This window comes from Diabrotica virgifera, chromosome 6, assembly GCF_917563875.1.
Source record: "Diabrotica virgifera virgifera chromosome 6, PGI_DIABVI_V3a".
NCBI classification, from domain to species: domain Eukaryota; kingdom Metazoa; phylum Arthropoda; class Insecta; order Coleoptera; family Chrysomelidae; genus Diabrotica; species Diabrotica virgifera.
The window spans coordinates 162207853-162228637 of NC_065448.1; the positions used below are offsets into that span (position 1 = coordinate 162207853).

The 20785-nt window shown below is 33.8% G+C and overlaps 1 protein-coding gene across 3 annotated transcripts in view; it reads right to left on the reverse strand.

Annotated features, from left to right (window-relative positions):
• LOC126886409 (PTB domain-containing adapter protein ced-6) overlaps nucleotides 1-20785 on the reverse strand; it is a 299658-nt gene that overhangs the window by 88187 nt on the left and 190686 nt on the right. Inside the window, exon 1 of one of the 3 annotated variants that reach the window (XM_050653346.1) lies at nucleotides 8284-8303. The exons of the other annotated variants lie outside the window; for them this stretch is intronic. The gene's annotated coding sequence lies outside the window, so the exon portion shown is untranslated. Of the gene's footprint in view, nucleotides 1-8283; nucleotides 8304-20785 lie in introns of those variants that run through there. 3 annotated transcript variants of the gene reach the window in all.

The window sequence follows — 20785 nt, forward strand, 5'->3', positions numbered from 1 at the left end:
ATTTAGGTCGTCACTAAGTAGTTCTTTTTGTTCTGTGTTATATTTAATTTTAATAGTATTGTCTCTCTTTATATTGTTGTTTTAATTAATTATATTTTTATACGTTGACATCTGGAAAATGTTATTTTGTTTTTTTCCACAGCACTACTTTTCATTAACTTAGCTTACCGGTGATAGTAACAGTTATGTATAAAATTTACACGTTTCTCGAGATATCTTGAAATAGAAAAAAGGTATCGACATGCGGTTTTCGCTATACTATTGCTAATTTAATCTAATTTTATAAAGTATGATTAAAAATGTATACTTGTATTTAATATTTTCCAAAGAAAACTAGATTTCTGAAAAAAATTAAATAACGCCTCCCAGCTGGCTTATTACTTATTAGGATGGTTCAAAATTATCACGCTTACATTGAAGAAAAATATCTGTCTTCAACAAGACCCAGTTTTCAAAATTTGATTTAGCAGAACCGGACTTACAGCCATTTTTTCATAACAAGGTTCCCACTCACCCCCACCTCTTATTTGCAAAGGTAGAGTTAAACTTGTTAAATTAAATATGCGCAGAATTTGATGAAGAATACAATCATCGGATTTCCAGTGCCCCTTCATTAGGAAAATTTTGTAAAATTTTGATTTTTTTATTTTTGATATTCAATTACGCCCTCTAGCGGTGGACCCACAATTATGAAAATAATTTCCAGGCTTTTCCTGAGGCAACTTTTGTTATAAAATTTTTTATTTCAAAGCTCTACTATAAACGGTTCCTGAGATATAGCCGAGAGCCATTCTTATTGGGACACCCGGTACAAAGGGGGAGACAAATGACTGCGAAAATTATATGGGCATAACAGTTTTAAATGTCGTCCACGAGATACTATCAGGAATTATATACAGCCGCCTGTAATAGTTTTCGGAAAAATAATTGGTGAATACCAATGTGGTTTCAACTACCAAAGGAGTCAACCAAATACATATGTAAAGAGGTATAGGTACATGAATGTGTTGAATATAACATACCAAGTTACCATTTGTATATTGATTTCGAACAGGCGTTTGATGGAGTAGATAGACAATGACAAAAGATGTTAAAGCAACTATCTATGTTAGGAATACCCAATAAGTTAGTTAAACTTATACGATTGACTTTGAAGGGTTCCAAAGCCATAGTGAGAATAGATGGAGATATGACACAGGCATTTGATATTGAAACTTGAGTTAGGCAAGACATTATCAACAAAACTTTTTAATCTAACTTTGGAAGCTGTTGTTAGAAAATTGGATATGAACGGCTGTATTAATACAAGATCTATGCAAATTTATGCATATGCGGATGATGTTGCCATAATAAGCAGCAACAAAAGGGTATTAAGCGAAAAGCTATAGAGCTGAAAGGCGAAGCTGCTACGTTTGGTTTATATATAAATAAAAGTAAAACAAAATATAATTAGTCCAGAAATCCACTGCGCATCCGCTAGGAAAAATATTCTGATTCGTATTTTTTGCACAATCTTACTCAAAAAAGACCCCTTTTAACAAATTTGCATGTTGCCAGGACCAAAAGTGGGTCAAAAATTGTTTAAACGTTTTTTTTGTTTTTTTCCTAAAATTATTTTTTTTGCATGGAACAAAGTTTTTTTAAGTTTTTTGGATCATTCCAAACAGAAAAGGTCTTGAGTGACTTTTCTCTAAAGTTGATAGTTTTTGACATATAAGCGATTAAAAATTGAAAAATTGCAAAATTGGCCATTTTTAATCCTCAAAAACTATGTGAAAAATGAAAATTTGAATGTTGCCAAGGTAAGTAGATATTCTTTAAACATCGATTGATGAAATCCCAAAGAGTTATTTGCAATACAATATTCAAAACTCCTTTGTTTTTTATTAATTGCTAATCAAGCGTGCGCGACACTATTTTCCACCGACAGTATGGTGCAAATGAAAGGAATAAATTCGTTATTTCGTAAACCGGCGACTTTAAGGAAAAATCCCGAAACAGGTCGATTTTTATTTTTAAGTTACGATATTGTGGCATATATGATATACTAGTGACGTCATCCATCTGGGCGTGATGACGTAATCGATGATTTTTTTAAATGAGAATAGGGGTCGTATGCTAGCTCATTTGAAAGGTTCTTCAAATCTCTATTCAGTAATATAAACATTTATGTAATGATTTATACAGGGTGTCCTTCTACTTCTTTTTTTGTCAAATAATTTAATTTAATAAAAAATTTTTGGACACTCTGTATAAATAATTATGTAAATGTTTACATTACTGAATAGAGAATTGAAGAACCTTTCAAATGAGCTACCACACGACCCCTATTTTCATTTAAAAAAAATCATCGATTACGTCATCACACCCAGACGGATGACGTCACTAGTATACCATATATGCCACAATATCATAATTTAAAAATAAAAATCGACCTGTTTCGGGATTTTTCCTTAAAGTCGCCGGTTTACGAAATAACGAATTTATTCCTTTCATTTGCACCATACTGTCTGTGGAAAATAGTGTCACGCACGCTTGATTAGCAAATTAAAAAACAAAGGAGTTTTGAATCTTGTATTGCAAAAAACTCTTCGGGATTTCATCAATCGATGTTTACAGAATATCTACCTACCTTGGCAACATTCAAAATTTCAGTTTTTCACATAGTTTTGAGGGTTAAAAATGGTAAATTTCGCAATTTTTCAATTTTTAATCGCTTATATGTCAAAAACTATCAACTTTAGAGAAAAGTCACTAAACCTTTTCTGTTTGGAATGATCCAAAAAACCTAAAAAAACTTTGTTCCATGCAAAAAAATAATTTTAGGAAAAAAACAAACAAAAACGTTTAAACAATGTTTGACCCACTTTTGGCCCTGGCAACATGCAAATTTGTTAAAAGGGGTCCTTTTTGAGTAAGATTGTGCAAAAAATCCGAATCGGAATATTTTTCCTAGCGGATACGCAGTGGCTTTTTGGACTAAATATGGAGTTCACAAAATCGAATCAACATGAGAATCTAAAGGTGGACAACCATATCTACGAATATGCCTCCACTTTTCCCTACCTAGGCTAAATAATAAATGACAACAACACCAGTCAAGAAATACAGGCACGGATTCTTAGCGGTGGAGGATCTATACTGTCAAATAAAAAACTGTATACTCATAATGCAGCGCAAGAGACCATACGGCATAGTGTACACTGAAATTGGGGAAACAAGATCTGGAGTTGTGGTTATAATAAGAGAGTTGTTAGATACCAAAAAGAAAGCCTATAGAATCTGGCTATGAAACACAAGATCCAGAAAACTGGAGAACATGCACTTACTGGAATAGAGAAGTTGAGAAAACTGTGACCGAAAAAAAAAACTAAACGAGGGACTATTACAAATTCCTATTGACGAAACAAAACCATATTGCGAAATAAATTACAGAGACTCCAGAACAGATCCAATAGAAGATTACGAAATACAACCAATTAGTGTGGACGAGATAAGGCGAACCTTAAAGAAAATGAAAAACGGGAAAGCTACAGGACCTGCAAACATCCCCATTGAATTAATAAAAGTCAGACCGTCAAGTACTAATACAATTGTTGGTGCAGATCTATAATAAGTGTCTAATCAAACGTGAAAATATTCCAGAAGATTGGATCTTGGCGTGTATAAGTTCTATCCACAAAACAGGAGATAAAAAGAAATTTAAAAATTTCAGGAGTATACGTATTATTAGTTCATTGGGGAGGTTGTACGGTCGATTGATAAAAGAGCGAATCGAAAACCAATATGAGGAAAGAGAAATTCGTTGACTTAGAGAAGGCCTATGACAGAGTGTGTATCGTTAAAAATATTGTTTGAAATATTGACGAAGGCAGACCTAAGTAATGCATACGTCAACGCTATACCGAACCTGTATATAAATACAAAAAGCGACGTTAAAGTGGAGAATAAAATTCAGAATCAATCAAGATGTTTATCTCCAACTCTATGCAAAATCTATATTAAGGAAGCATTAAACACCTGGAGGATAAAATGCACAGGGATGGGAATAGAACTTGGGAACAAGTATATGTATAGGTATATAAAGGGTGTCAAGAAACTCTCCCGACAAACGAAGACCGGAGATTCTTCAGATAATTTTAAGATAATTTAACCCAAATTACCTAGTCCGAAAATAGTTTTTCTTAAATATCTCCAGAACGCTTCTATTTAGAAAAATGAAAACTGGTACGCTTATTTATCTTCCAAGAATATTCGATTCCATCAATTACGAAGTTCTAGTACCGGTCATAGACGCCCGTTTTGGGTATGGGAACGGGTATTTTTGTCGCATAACTTTTATGTATTTACGTTCTAAGCATTTTTGACACAGGAATATTAAATTGTCAGGTATTCTAGTACTAAAAGGTACTCTTACTTTAAGTCGGTACGATGCACCGTTTTCTAGAAAACTCGATTTGAAAATTTTTCGTTTATTGAATTTGAAAAAAATTTGATTTGAAGTCAACAAACGAAAAATTTTCAAGTCGCTTTTTCTAGAAAACGGTGCATCCTACCGACTTGAAGCAAGAGTACCTTTTGTTACTACAATATCTCACAATTTAATAATCCAGTATCAAAAATGCTTAGAAGTTAAAAACAAAAAAAAATAATCGTTGCCCTACCTATGACAGGTACTAGAAATTTCTAATTGATGTAGTCGATTTATCTCTAAAAGATAAATAAGTGTACCTGTTTTAGTTTTTCTAAAAAGAATCGTGCTGGAGGTATTAAAAAAAAATTATTAAAGACGCCATCTTCAAAGAGCTCTATCTCCCTTAGGAAGCATTTTCGGACAAGGTGAATTGGGTTAAATTGTCTTAAAATTATCTGAAGAATCTCCGGTCTTCATTTGTCGGGAGAGTTTCTGGACACCCTGTATATAACAAATCTTTTCTTCGCATACAATCATTTTATTGTGGATTCGTGGTTATATGATTCGAAACCGAAAACTGAACATCAACATTACCAAGACGGAATATCTTAGATCCTACAAATTTCGATTAGATATTAAAAAAATGCGAAGAATTTAAATATACAGGGAGTCCCAAAAATATTGGTCATAAATTATACCACAGATTCTGGGGTCAAAAATAGATCGATTGAACCTAACTTACCTTAGTACAAATGTGCTCGTAAAAAGAGTTACAGCCCTTTGAAGTTACAAAATGAAAATCGATTTTTTTTCATATATCGAAAACTATTAGAGATTTTTTATTGAAAATGGACATGTGGCTTTCTTATGGAAGCATCATCTTAAAAAAAATTAAAGTTAAATTTGTTAAAAATTTTATGGGGGTTTTGTTCCTTTAAACCCCCCCAAACTTTTGTGTACGTTCCAATTAAATTATTATTGTGGCACCATTAGGTAAACACAATATTTTTAAAACTTTTTTGCCTCTTAGTACTTTTTCGATAAGCCAGTGTTTATCGACATATTTTGAATATTTGTCGAATCCACCACATATTTTTATATGGTTAAGTACGATTGTAGAGACCTGTTAATAATCTGAAAATTTATTTATAATTTACATTCTTATGTATATTTTGAAAAAGAAGCCATATCTCGATAAAAGATGACTTATCAAAAAAGACTAAGAGGCAAAAATGTTTTAAAAACACTGTGTTTAACTAATGGTACCACAATAATAGTATAATTGGAACGTACACAAACATTTGGGGGTTTAAAGGAACAAAACCCGCATAAAATTTTTATGTAAATATATTTAAAAAGAAGCCGCATCTCGATAAAAACTGGATTATCGAAAAAATACTAAGAGGCAAAAAAGTTTTAAAAACGTTGTGTTTAACTAATCGTACCACAATAATGAATTAATTGGAACGTACACAAAAGTTTGGGGGGGTTTAAAGGAGCAAAATCCCCATAAACTTTATGAGGTTGACAAACTTCACTATAATTTTGTTTTAAGATCTTCCTGCCATAAGAATGACACATGTCCATTTTCAATAAAAAATCTGTAATAGGTTTCGATATATTGAAAAAAAATCGATTTTCATTTTGTAACTTCAAAGGGCTGTAACTCTTTTTACGAGCACATTTGTACTAAGGTAAGTTAGGTTCAATCGATCTATTTTTGACCCCAGAATGTGTGGTATAATTTATGACCAATCTTTTCGGGACATCCTGTATAATGAAAGTGATAGCGAAGGAAGGAACATAGAAACAGGACATTTAGTAGAAAATACAAAAGGGCCTCAACGTGGTACAAACACTAATCTCATTACTTTGATTTCCTAAAATTAGTTTACGAACAAAAATGACAATCTCAAAGTCGGTTGTAGAACCAATTTTGACGTACGGATCTGAATGTTGGCCAATGATGAAAGAGAAGAAAAAGCTGGAAGTAGTACAAATGAACTGTCTAAAAAGAGCGTGTCGGATATCCAGACTTGATCACATTCCAAACGAAGAAATAAGAAGAAGAGAAGGAATGATTTACAATACCGTAGATACAATAGAATTCAAACAACTTTTATGGTACTTGCATGTAATGGCGCAAAATTTCGGTCGAATGTTTTTTAAATGTATTCAGTTTTTTTTCTAATCCTGAGAAAACAAATAGATATTTTTGAAATATTTAAACTCAGAATGAAAGATTACATTATTATCGAGGGCCGAAAGTCCCTGAAAACTTCTATGTTTATTTTAATAAGTTGCAGGGGGAAAAGAGAAAATTTAGTGTGATTTTTATCGAAGTCTAGCGAATATCTCATCCAAAAGAAAGTTTTTGTTTATGCTAAGGGAATTGTGGCCCTCGGTAATAATGTAACCGTTCATTCTGCGATAAAAATTTTCAAAAATATATTAGTTATCTCAAGATTCGAAAAAAAATGAATGCATTAAAAAAGCATTGGTTCGAAATTTTGCGCTTACGCTCTTAAACTATGTTCCATAAAATAGAAACGCGTATAACTTTAATACGAATAAAGATAAAGTAATTTATCAAATTTTGATTGAATTAAAATAAAAGTTTGTAAAGCTTATTTGCATGCGTAGAAGCCGAGTTACAATCTTTTTTTCTTTGTGTTTCTTTTCTTTGTTTTTCTCAAGAAACAAATTTTATTTGAAACATTTTAATTATCTCTTTTAGTTTACGAGCTTAATAAAAGCCATAAACAAGCTGGATGTGAAGCAAAAAAAGGTGGGATTAGTAATTAATGAAAACAAAACCAAATACATGAAATTGAACGGAGAAGCTGGAAGGGGACTAATAATAACGGGAAAATATAAATTTGAAGAAGTATCTAAGTTCAACTACCTAGGAGTAACAATAGGTAAAAGCAGCAAAGATAGAACACAAGGCAGAATCCAGAAAGGTAATCAAGCTTTTGGTAGGAATAAGCAATTACTCAGATCCAAAAACATCAGCAGACAAACAAAAATCAGAATGTATAAGACACTGATCAGACCAGTTATCACGTATGCAATGGAAACCACAACGCTGACAAAAAAAGACGAAGATCTAAGAATAGCAGAAAGAAAAATAATGAGATCAATATTGGGACCAAAAAGAACAAGCGACGGAAAAACAGAAATGAAGACCAATAAAGAAATTCAACAATAAATGGGAGGAGGAGGAGAGAACATAGTAAGATACATAAAAGTAAGACGACTAGAATGAGCAGGCCACATAATGAGAAGAGCACCTACAAAAATGATGAAAAGAATCACGAACTGTACACCCCTGGGACCAAGAAAAAGAGGAACACCCAGGATAAGATGGTGGAACTAGATACCTAGAGGAAGACATAAAAATAATAAAAATAAAAGACTAGAAGACAAGATGCAGAAACAGAAAAGATTGGAAATTTGCAGCAACGCTGCAAAGGCACATATAGATCTAAGAAAATAAACCAAACAGGAATAATCCACAAGGAAAAAAGGATTACTATATGCCCCTGCATTGCCATAATCCACTAGGATTTAACGGCTTTGTTGATGATGAAGGGTTTCGAGCTAGAGCCTTGTAAACAAATAAATTGCTTATACCAATAACTGTTTGACCACTCGGATTGAATTGTTCGAAATTCGTAATCAGCAGCCAAAAATACATAAAAAAATTTTTCTTTGTATTTTTGGAACAGAATCCATCAGAACTGAAAAGACCACGGTGACCTAGCTGGCCCTTAGGGTCAGCTTTGCTTCCTTCGAATTTCTTACATGCTTGTACTTTTCATACGAGAATCAATAATATTTAAGAAATAATTTTGTGAAATGCTTACCTATAAAAGTAATACACACTTTTTTTTCAGCACTGTATATATTGCACCAAACCAAATTGCTAATCTAACTGAAAAATCTCGAAAACTATGCAACGCAAACAACGAGCGACTAATCTAAGTTAGCGATTGTTGAGACTGTTGACCCATACCCACCGATTTCGCATTCCGTCTTTTTCCGCAAACTTGCTATTGTTTTGGTCATGCAAGTGGTGACTTACATGTACCTGTATCGTGCAATCATTAACAAAACAACACAAATCTATTAGTTCTAGATTCGTTGGCGTTGTTTTAATTATGGAAGAGGCGTGGAACCTTGACGACATTCAGGTGGACGGTTTATTGAACTTCGGTGACTAATTTCTATATTTGGAAATCAATCAAAACTCCTATTTTATTATTTTATTTAAACTAAGTAGTTAAAAAGGTCTTGGAAAAGTGTTTGGTTGCTATAATATCAATAAAAATAAGAATATAAAAAATGTCCATAAAAATGCATTTAAATCAAGGCACAAGGCATACCATATTAATCACAGCGAACAGTAGTAGCCTAAAACCCAAGAAGTTAAATATTTTAAAATTCATATTACATATCTGATTTCTATCTTAAAAAAACAAATTGAAGTAAAAGGTGAAAATGAAAAACAAGTCTGAAGACATGATGTTTAGGTATTTCGATTTCATTTCCACCTCGGAAGCGGTTTCTATGTTTTTATGATAATGGGTTGAAGCTACTACTAAATTGGGTTTATTGTTTTTTACGACAAGGAGGTGTGGACACTAAATTTGCCTGGATCACCAGGCAAAAATTCTATACCTGGTACGGTAGATGTGAGCTCTCTGCCCGAGATGGCGAATAAAAATCGGTATCTTGAGTTGAGGGTTCTCCAGCCAGACCAACGTGGGTACGGCGAGATTGGCACACGACCTAGCCGTTGCTTCCGCCACTGAGGGAATGTTTGACATTCTCGTGGCGTCGGAACCAAACCCTACTTTGGTCCGGAATCGTTGCTGTATGGATCCGGAATCCTAAGTTAAGAGTGAGAGAGATCGAAGCCCGCATGGGCTTCCTGTGTGAAAGGCTGGAGAGAGTGAGTCTCATTTGCTGCTTCATCCAGCCTCAAAATTCCACTGCTGAACATAGGCCTCTTCTTCTCGTTTCCAACCCCATCTATCCTGCGCCGCTCTCATCCAGTTTTTATTTAGCTTTCTTAAGTCGTCAGCCCATCTTGTAGGCGGTCGACCGACGCTTCTCTTGTCTTCTCTTGGCCTCCATTCTAATAACCTCTTTGTCCATCGCCCATCTGTCATTCTGGCTATGTGTCCTGCACATCTCCACTTCAACCTGGCTATCCTTTCGATTACGTCAGTCACCTTTGTTCTTCTGATTTCTTTGTTTCTGATTTTGTCTCGCAGAGTTATTCCTAACATTGACCGCTCCATTCTTCTCTGCGTGACTCTTAGTTTGGTAGCCGAGGCTTTAGTTAAGGTAAGTGTTTCTGATCCGTACGTCAAGACTGGGATGACGCACTGAGCAAATACCTTTCTCTTTAGGCATGTGGGCAACTCACTTTTAAAAGTCATTTGCGGCTATATCTCGCCAAATATAGCAGTATAATAATAATATCGTATGGCATTTTTGCCGGGGAGATCCTTTCGGATAGTTCCGGCGCCAATTACATCTTTAACCCTGTTTCAAGTAACTAGTGCCGATGTACACTAGCCCAGGGGGACCGACGGCTTTACGTGCTCTCCGAGGCACGGTGAGACGGCTCGTGTCATTATTGGAAATGAAAATGGTTTTTGGCAGGGCTCGAACCCACGTGCACTGGCGTATGAGGCCAGCGGTATTGCCGTTACTCCACGGCCGCTCAATTTATATATAGCAGTGAATGACTTCGAATGGAAAATGAATGAAATAATGGAAGAGGTGAAGAAAGAGAGTAGTGAGTGACGGATGTGTGGTGCTCAGTCACTTCAACGCGAAATCCGCGGCTTGAGGTTCGCCGATCACCGACACCCGAGGCCAAGTGATGATGGAGTATGTGGGTGCTATTAACCTGGTTGTGCTGAACACAGGTCTGGAGCCTACGTTTGTGAGAGATGATTCTGGAACATACATCGACGTCACATGCGCTACGCAGGCGACAGCGCGATGCGTGAAAGATTGGGCTGTGTTACCGGATTACACTGGGACAAACCACAGATTTATCGGCTTCGCGATAGTCGGGTTCTCGGCGCGCGAGCCGGGTAGTTACGGAAGCCGTCAGGTAGACTGGGATGTATACGAAGAGAGAGTGCAGTGGAAGGTGCAAGGCGTCCAGGACCAACCACCTACGGTGGAAAGTCTCGAACGAGTTATGAAATCCGCGTTGAGTGACAGTAGAAAGAGCAATGTGCTAATTTGCATGCCAGCAGGATGCCTTACTGGTGGAGTGATGACATTGAAAGACTGAGAAGAGAGTGCATCACGCTACGCCGACAAATGACAAGAGCGAGGAGTAGAAGACAGGAAGAAGTAGCGAAAGAGAAAGAGAGAGAGTATAAAGCTCGGAAGAAGGATCTGAATAGGGCGATCCAAGCTGAGAAGAAGAAGCACTGGAGGGATCTGTGTAGCAAGTTGGATGAGCACCTCTGGGGGGACGGGTATAAAATTGTAATGAAGCATTTTACATCGTATCGTCCGTACGACATGCCGCTGGAAGAGAAGCTTAAAGTTGTAAGAGAGTTATTCCCGCCCGGAACTTGTCATGGCGTGCGGAGGGACGTGAATGCGGAGCGAGGTGTACCCTTCTCTCGGGAGGAACTTGCTTCGGCGGCGGAGTTCCTCAAGCTCAAGTCGCGCAAGGCTCCCGATTTCAATTCTATAAAGCACGTGGGATTGATGGAGTGCTTTTTTATATGTAAAAAATTGGCAAACTTCTATATGGTCTAATTTTTGTTGTGAAAGATTTAAAAAAATTGATTTTTTTTATTTAGATTGCAAGACTATGCGAAAACTATTAATTCGATTTTAATGAAATTTCGTGTACCTAGGTACTATTTTACTATGTTATAAAGATTTTTTGGACGAATTATGAAGCTTCTACCTTCAATCTAAGTGGCTGAAAAACATCGAATATGTAAAGGCTTATAAATTAAAACATTTTTCACCAGTCCAATATTACAGAAAATTCAATTATCGCTATTTTACTTCATTTCTCCAAATGAACCATTTTAAAGGCACATATAAGCAAGACAAGTAGAGAAAACGATGTTTTAATAATTTTTATATTTTAATTTTTTTTATTAATATTCCCGACCTATTTTAGGGCGAGAATAAGTAAATTATTATTATTATTGAAGTTATCATACAACATTTTCTGCAAAAATTAGAATGCCATCTCTCATATCCACCTCAAAACAGATCCGTAATGGTCTAAGAACTAACCTGTCAATTATGGAAGGGTACTATATAAAAGATAGGTTATTAAGAAAGTAGATCGAGCATACCTACATTACTTCGGCCATATAGCCAGAAGAACGGGGATCATGGAACTATTGGTAGTAGAAGGTAAGATAGATGGCCGAAGACCAAAGGAAGATCTCCAAAACGATGTGCAGACCAAATGAAGATACTGATGGGAAAATCCCTACATGAAGCCTTCCATCTGTTCAATTTTTAAACCATAAAGTTAAATCATTTAGATTTTTTACTTTTGTAAATATAGACACAATTGACTCTAACAATAGATAGAATATGTTTATACATGAAGGGGTCGGGGCAATAAGGGACCTAAGCCTCATTTGAAAAGTTTTGAGTAAATCAAGTTTTTGACAAAATCCTGAAATCACATTTTTATATTTTATAATGTTTACCTTAATTCCTTACATGCATAATAAATTCTTAAATATATTTTTTTAAAGACAGATACAAAATAACACTGCATCTTATAAGAAAAAATATATTAAACAAATAAATGTGGCTTATGACCTTTTTGAAAATAACAAAATGAACCATTCTAAAATCAAGAATATACCTACAATATTATTTTTTATTAAAAAAATCGGTTTCATCATCCCTGTCTACTTCCTCTGCTTCATCAACTTGGTTATAGTCTTATTCAATGTTACTTGTACTGATTCCAATAATACTGAGATAAAACTGTTGGTTTGTGAGAGGAATATATTGTAAAAGTTTCTTTATATCCTGAATTTTTTTGATGTTCAGTATTATTGGTCCTCCATATGTATATTTTTTAAGCTTTTTGTTGTCACCAAACTTTACAACCCTCTTACCAACATTTACTTCATCAAACGCTCCATTTAGGGTGTGTTTAATGAATATGGAATTTGGGTGTTCGCTATCGAACCAAGAAGGGACCAAGCCACCTACTAAATAAAATACTTTTTTGGTCTTAAAACGTGTTATTGACAAACGAATTTAAATAGAATATTAGTGTTAATGGCTCTTTATCAATAAAAAATTTTAAAACAGGTTATTTGGAGCTACGTTTTACTAAAAAAGTAAATTTAATGTTATTATAACTTATAAAGACACAAGCCACATATCCTACAGCAAGAAGGTCTCAAGCCACTAAAATGTTTACTTACCTTTTTCGGAGAAGATTCATAACTTTCACTGGAACTCGTATGCGAAGAATATTCTCGATCCTTTACAGAATCGTCAGAGTCAAAATCCGAACCAGAACTACTGTATTTTTCCTTATAAAATAATTGTTTTTCTTTCAACACTCTCCGATCATGTGTCGCCATGTTGATTTTACTGTGGCTTATGACGTTCTTGCTTAAAAATTTTCCATGATTTTGCAAATCGGCAACAAGGTCATTATAGCCTGGTGCCCACATTTATTGCCCAATAGCCGTAAAACTTCGCTGGTGGCTTGAGACCATTGTTACAGGGCCTGTTTTACTAAAATCTTCAAATTTCAAAAAATGTGGCTTAGGTCGCTTATTGCCCCGAGCCCTTCATGTCAGAAACTAAATTTATGCCTGGTTGCACCAACAGATCTTAAGCTTAAGACGTGCTTTAAGCTCTGCTTACGAAACTTACGCGTTGAACCATCGAGCCTTAGATCAATTTTCAGCTTGCCATAATGGATTTCCACGTGGATTGCATTGAAAATAGTCGTAAATTATGGTGCAGCGTATGTGATACTTAAAGCGGCCCTATCTATAAGCTGAGTTGGGCTAAGCTGGAGCTTAAGATTTGTTGGTGCAAACAGGCATTAAAGTCTGAATAATGCTATTGTGAAAGCATAATTATCCCACTTCACTGATCAACCGTTTTATTTCTTCTTTTATTCACCGACACTATATAATTTATCCCATATTCGTTATTATAATGATTTGTCGAAGGTTTTGTTAAGAGGATCGGAAAGTATTTTCGGCTGCAATGCTATTCAAATGGGGATTCATTTTTTTCAAATCCTGAGAAAACTAATAAGTATTTTGGAAAAATTTAAACGCAGAATGAAAGATTACGTTATTAGCGAGGGCCGAAAGTCCCTGAGAACTTCTACAATGTTTATTTTAATAAGTTACAGGGGTGAAAAAACTAAGAGAAAATTTAGTGTGATTTTTAAATTCAAATATCTCATTCAAAATAAACTTTTTATTTATTCTAAGGGACTTTCGGCCCTCGGTAATAATTTATTCTCCTCTTCATGAACATTTTTCAGTGCGTCACAAATTATAGAAAAAAAGGTAAGTCCGTGATAATACACATTTATGACATTTATTCTAACGTGACATTTTAGTTAAATCTGACAGTTGTCAAATTTTATTTTCAATTTGGAATAAAACCAAATCAATTGTGTCTATTGCATTTATAAAATGGTATTTTCTTTCATTTGTATAGTCTTATAAATTGTACAGATTATATTGATAATATTATTATTTTATTTAATAAATAATTCTTTTTTGATTATGGCGCCATCTATCGACAACTAGAATAATCACCGAACTATAATAATTACCAAAGTATTCACAGACGTGCCTTTTTTTCTGTCACATACAATTTAATGCGTTAGAGAGAAATCGAAAAACTGTGACGCACTGAAAGATGATCATGAGAAAAAGAATAGTCTTTCATTCTGCGTTTAAATTTTTCAAAAATATTTATTGGTTTTTTCAGGATTTGAAAAAAATGAACACAATGCCGTGGTAATATTTTCCAAATCTGTCTTTGTCTTACAACGCACTCAACCGAATATAATATTGTCAGCATATATTGTCAGTCAGACACTGACAATCAGTGACAATTTTAAATATTTGACATTGCATCGGGAATATTTTGAGAAATTGATTAAATATTATTGATATATAGTGTATTTGATAAATAATTGATTTAAGACGTGAACTTAATAAAAAGTTATTTATTGTGTATTATTTGTGAAAGATCCAAGCAGAGAATACATCAGATATATCCTGTGATCCAAGTATTTTGTTGTTAGAGATGTTCAAAATTGTAAGCGTTCCAAAATAACAACATATTATTAAAAAATCACTTTAACACTTTTCCTCTTTTCTCGATTGATTATTAGTTTTTGTTGTACAAATAAATTATTACAATCACTGAAAACATAGTTAGTGAAAAAATTATCACATTTATTAACTGAATTAATAATTTGCAATTATAAAAATAACAGTTATCCAAGAACATTCAAAAGCCATCTCTTTAAATTAATTATGACATTTTCAAGTAGAATGACATTCTAGTAATGTTTACATATCCACACCAGTGTGAATTTTACTACACGTAATTTGCCGTGTAAAGACAGAAAAAGTAGGGATACACGTAAAATATTTGCGAATTATGTACCCATAGCCTTAACTGAGCATCACGCAATATAGGCCTGGATCCCGTGTACCAAAAAAAGTTTATTGATAGCAAGCTGAAAATTTGCTAATAGCTTAAGGGTGTCTAGTTGGACATACTTTGATGTACGGGAACAGGGGAAGTTTTAATTGTGGAACAGGTTACAGGTTTCTAACGTCAGACTACAAAAACGTCCCATGTATTTTGGCGGATGGAACTTCCAATTGATTTGTTACCTGTTCATTAAACTCTCATGCAAAAATCAGACTGCTATTTATTACCAACATAATTCCAGCCATTTCACATGTTCTATCTGTCGGACTTATTAAAATGCCCAACATATATGTCGGACAAACATTTTTTTCATATACAGGGTGTCCCGAAAAGATTGGTCAAAAATTATACCACAGATTCTGGGGTCAAAAATAGATTGATTGAACCTTACTTACCTATACAGGGTGTTTCATTAATAATTGTCCATATAGTAACCGGAGAAACCATAGCACAAAATACGAAGATTTAACCTAAAACACTTAAATAAAATGTGGTTCCTTACTGAGTTACAGGGTGTTTTATCTAAAATATTAAAAATTATTTTTGCTCAGCATTTTAAAACTATTCGACGTATCCTTTTCATACTTGGCAGAAAGTGCAACTACTATACACACTACTAAATTATGATAAACAAACGTTTCTAGCTACTACCAGAGGTGTACGACAGGGGATGGTGAATGGTTAACCCTTCTCAAATTCCACGCCACTGGAGGAATTACTATTTTAGTGCCATTTTTAGATTCTCTAATACTTTCTACGTAAATAATATACTCTTCATTGGTAACGATAAAGTCATTAATTTTCGAGATATTTGAAGTTAAATATGAAACGGCACAGTTCTTTTGATTAATAATTTATGATAATATGATTCATATTATGATTAAAATTTAAAAATTATTTGTACCCACTACTTTTAAACTATTTGGCGTATCCTTATCATACTTGGCAGAAAGTGTAGGTACTGTACACACTACTAAAGTAAGATAAATAAACGTTTCTAGCTACTACCAGAGGCGTACGACAGGGGATAGTGGCTGGTTGACCCTTCCCAAATTCTACGCCACTGACAAAATTGCTATTTTCGTGTAATTTTTTGATTTTGCAATACTTTTTATGTAAATAATATACTCTTCATTCGTAACTATAAACTGATTAATTTTCGAGATATTTGAAAATAAAAATGAAGCGACACAATACATTATTCAAAATAACCGTGTCGTTTCATTTTTAACTTCAAAGATCTCGAAAACTAATGACTTTATCGTTACGAATGAAGAGTATATTATTTTCATAGAAAGTATTGGACAATCCAAAAATTGAACTAAAATAGCAATTTCGCCAGTGGCGTAGAATTTGGAAAGGGTCAACCATCCACTTTCCCCCGTCGTACGCCTCTGGTAATAGCCACAAACGTTTGTTTAACATAATTTAGTAGTTTATACAGTACTTATACTTCATGCCAAGTATGAAAAGGATACGTAGAATAGTTTTAAAATGCTGAGCAAAAATAATTTTTAAATTTTAAGAAAAAACACCCTGTAACTCAGTAAGGAACAACATTTTATTTAAGTGTTTTAGGCTAAATCTTCTTATTTTGTGCTAAGGTTTCTCCAGTTACTATATGGACAATTATTAATGAAACACCCTGTATACAATAGTGCACACAAAAAAGTTACAGCCCTTTTTGAAGTTACAAAATGAAAATCGATTTTTTTTCATATATCGAAAACTCTTAGAGATTTTTTATTGAAAATGGATATGTGGCATTCTTATGGCAGCAACATCTTAAATAAAAATTAAAGTGAAATTTGTGCACCCCATAAAAATTTTATGGGGGTTTTGTTCCCTTAAACCCCCCCAAACTTTTGTGTACGTTCCAATTAAATTATTATTGTGGCACCATTAGTGAAACACAATGTTTTTAAAACTTTTTTGCCTCCTAGTACTTTTTCGATAAGCCACTGTTTATCGAGATATTTTGAATATTTGTCGAATCCACCACATATTTGTATATGGTTAAGTACGATTATAGAGACCTGTTAATAATCTGAAAATGTATTTATAATTTACATTTTTAGCTATATTTTGAAAAAGAAGCCATATCTCGATAAAAAGTGACTTATTAAAAAAAGACTAAGAGGCAAAAAAGTTTTAAAAAAACTGGGTTTAACTAATGGTACCAAAATAATAGTTTAAATTGGAACGTACACAAACATTTGGGGGTTTAAAGGAACAAAACCCCCATAAATTTTTTATGTAGACATATTAAAAAAGAAGCCGCATCTCGATAAAAACTGCCTTATCGAAAAAATACTGAGAGGCAAAAAAGTTTTAAAAACATTGTGGTTAACTAATGGTTCCACAATAATGAATTAATTGGAACGTACACAAAAGTTTGATGGGGTTTAAGGGAACAAACCCCCCATACAATTTTTATGGGGTGGAAAAATTTCACTATAATTTTGTTTTAAGATGTTCCTGCCATAAGAATGATACATGCCCATTTTCAATAAAAAATCTCTAATAGTTTTCGACATATTATTGAAAAAAATCGATTTTCATTTTGTAACTTCAAAGGGCTGTAACTTTTTTTATGAGCACATTTGTACTAAGGTAAGTTAGGTACAATCGAACTATTTTTGACCCCAGAATGTGTGGTATAATTTATGACCAATCTTTTCGGGACACCCTGTATAATATAAAATTTGCTATTGAATAAACTTAAGGAGCTATCCTAGTGTAAAATTACAAAATTCATATACTTTTTTTGGGAATTTCTAAAATAAAAAGTACTGTAACAATTGTTTTGAAAATTTGCATGAGCATTTATTATAAAAAGAAGTATGTACATCTAAAAAATTTTTATAAAAAAATATTGAAAATTAAACGATTTATGCGCCATCTACTGGCACCGTGAAAATAAAAACATAGCTCCACTGCTGCAGTGATTGCGAATAATAAAGATCCTGAAACATAAAATTTTAAAGTTATTATTGAAATATTAGTTATTTTCTATACCATCAACTGAGGGTTTTTTGATCGGATAAAAAATGTCAATTTGGCGGTTTTTGAAACTGAAAATGTTTTAGCTAATTTAAAAAAAAATTCAACACTTCATCATTTTTCCAAATTTTAATATTTTTCAAAAATCCTAGTCATGGTATAGGAAAAAATAAGTACTTATATTTCAATAATCACTTTAAAATTTTATGTTTCAGGATCTCTATAAGTCCCAATCACTGCAGCAGTCGGGCCATGTTTTTATTTTCACGGTGCCAGTAGATGGTGCAAAAATCTTTAATTTTCAATAATTTTTATGAAAATTGTTTTACATGTACATTTTTAATAAATGCTCATCAAAACAATTGGTAAGTACTTTTATTTTAAAAATTCCCCAAATAGTATATGAATTTCGTACTTTTACACTAGGATAGCCCCTTAAAAAACAACCTGCTAGTTTTCACAATCATAAATTTGTCAGGATGATAAGTTCCACAATTACCATCACGTTCCACAATTAAAACTTCCCCTGTTCCAGTGTTCCCATACATCAAAGTCTATCCGACTAGACACTGTTAAGCTATTAACAAATTTTCCGTTTGCTATTAATAACTTTTTTTTGTACGCGGGATCCAGGCCTAATAATTAACAATATAAAATTTTTTTAAAGCGTAGCCAAGATGCACAATGCATTCGATCACTCCATTGTTCAAGGTTGGCTAATACGTTATATACAGGAATGTTAAGTATCAGTAATAGCCTCGAAACTGCATACATTTTTGTTGATAAAGGCAGTCTGTGCGATGGTACATGTAATTACGCCTTTAATTGGTACGTCGGAGTCTTGTTTTTGATTTGAAATTGTTTTGAGGTTGTAAGCTAGTTAAAATAATTATATTAATTTATTTTTATTTTAAATTCAACTTTAAGTGATTTAGGCTTTAATTAACAATTACGATTCGGTTACAAAACGGTACTGAGGTAATTTACGTTTAATAGCAACAATTAAATGGTATGGAAAGTTGCCAATTTTCTGCTATTAATTCTTAAGGACTAGTGTTGATATATAGATATAGCGACATATATACTTTTGCAGGTTCTTTAATTTGCTGTGGTAAATAATTTAATTGCAATGCTTTTTATATAAGTATCTTTTCTTCTTACACTCGATATATATTATCTTTTCATCGACCAAATCTATCCTTGTATTTTTTCGAATTACATGATAATAAGACACGAAAAAAACGACAAAAGGAGAAATGGGACAGAACAAAATCGATATTCAGTCAATACACGATAGTGTTCATTTGAAAAGGACCCTTTAATATTTTAGGAGCGCGACTATTACGTTGCAATGATCCCGACCCTAATAAGTAAACCCCAATTTCTTTGCAAAAATTATTCCTCGTTAATCAAAATAATCTCTTTTAGAGGCAATACAATTTATCCAACGCTTTTCTAATTTTTCAACGTTGCCCTTGTTATGCGACATATACATATTTTGCTTTCAAGAGTGTTCACTAGTGGGAGCACGCAGAATAGAATTCTATTTTAGTGACCTCACGTTGCCTAGCAACCGTCGATTCTCCCATTATGAAATTCTATTTTGTGAATGCAGCAAAATAGAATTCTATTTTGCGTGCTTTGGGCTCAGTTTCGACGATTACTTCCTCAAAGGAGCGATATCTATTGACACTGAGCATTTTTTAGATAGAAAAAATCAAAAAAGGTAGAATTCGCTGGAAGCCAGACCTGGACTACACGATGGGTACGAAAGCCCACTTCGTGCATTTTTGCCATCATTTTCATCGACTTGTGACACGGTGCATTGTCTTGATTAAATGCCAATCTTTTTTCTATAACAAATGAGGCCTTTTCTTTACGATTTCGGTCTGCAAACGCTCCGATAAACCAATATAGTAGTCGTCATCTTTGAACGATTAATGGAGTTAGTACTTATGGGAGGGGAGCCCAAGCAGGGATTCTTGCATCAGATTATCACATGAGGAGAAACCTTGTACTTTGTAAATGTACCTTTACCATACAGGGAGGGTCCCAAAAAAATATATCCTTAGAAAAACTCGAAATCGTTAGATTAAGGCCCAGTTTTTCAGTGACTGGTTAAAATTTTGGTTAGCTAACCTAGTTTAACTTTTAACCAATATTTTAACCACCCTGGCGTTTTTCAGTGCTTTAAACTTGATTAAAAAAATCTCGGTTAGCTAACCACTTTTTTTCTTATGTTGGTTGCAGTCAGGGCCGCCGAGAGGGCGGTACAGCCGGTACATTTTACCGGGGCCCGGCGATGTAAGGGGACCGGCGTCGACCCGACCAAAGACGTCATTTTTCCCGTTTTTTTTGCTCTTCGCTTTATGTCCATAATGCGTTTAATTAATATTCGGCTATATTTTATATTATGACCTTTAATCGATTTGGTTTAAAATTTTAACAGCAATAAATCACAGGAGTCAAATACTACAGTGCAGTCAGATAAAACTATGGTATGGATATGGAGATTAAAAATATATCAGAGCTTCTAGAAGATTTACAAAAAGTCAGAAGAATCTAAATTAGTTACCAGCAATTATGGAATAAATCCAGAATTTACATCAAATAAAGAAAAACGGCGCA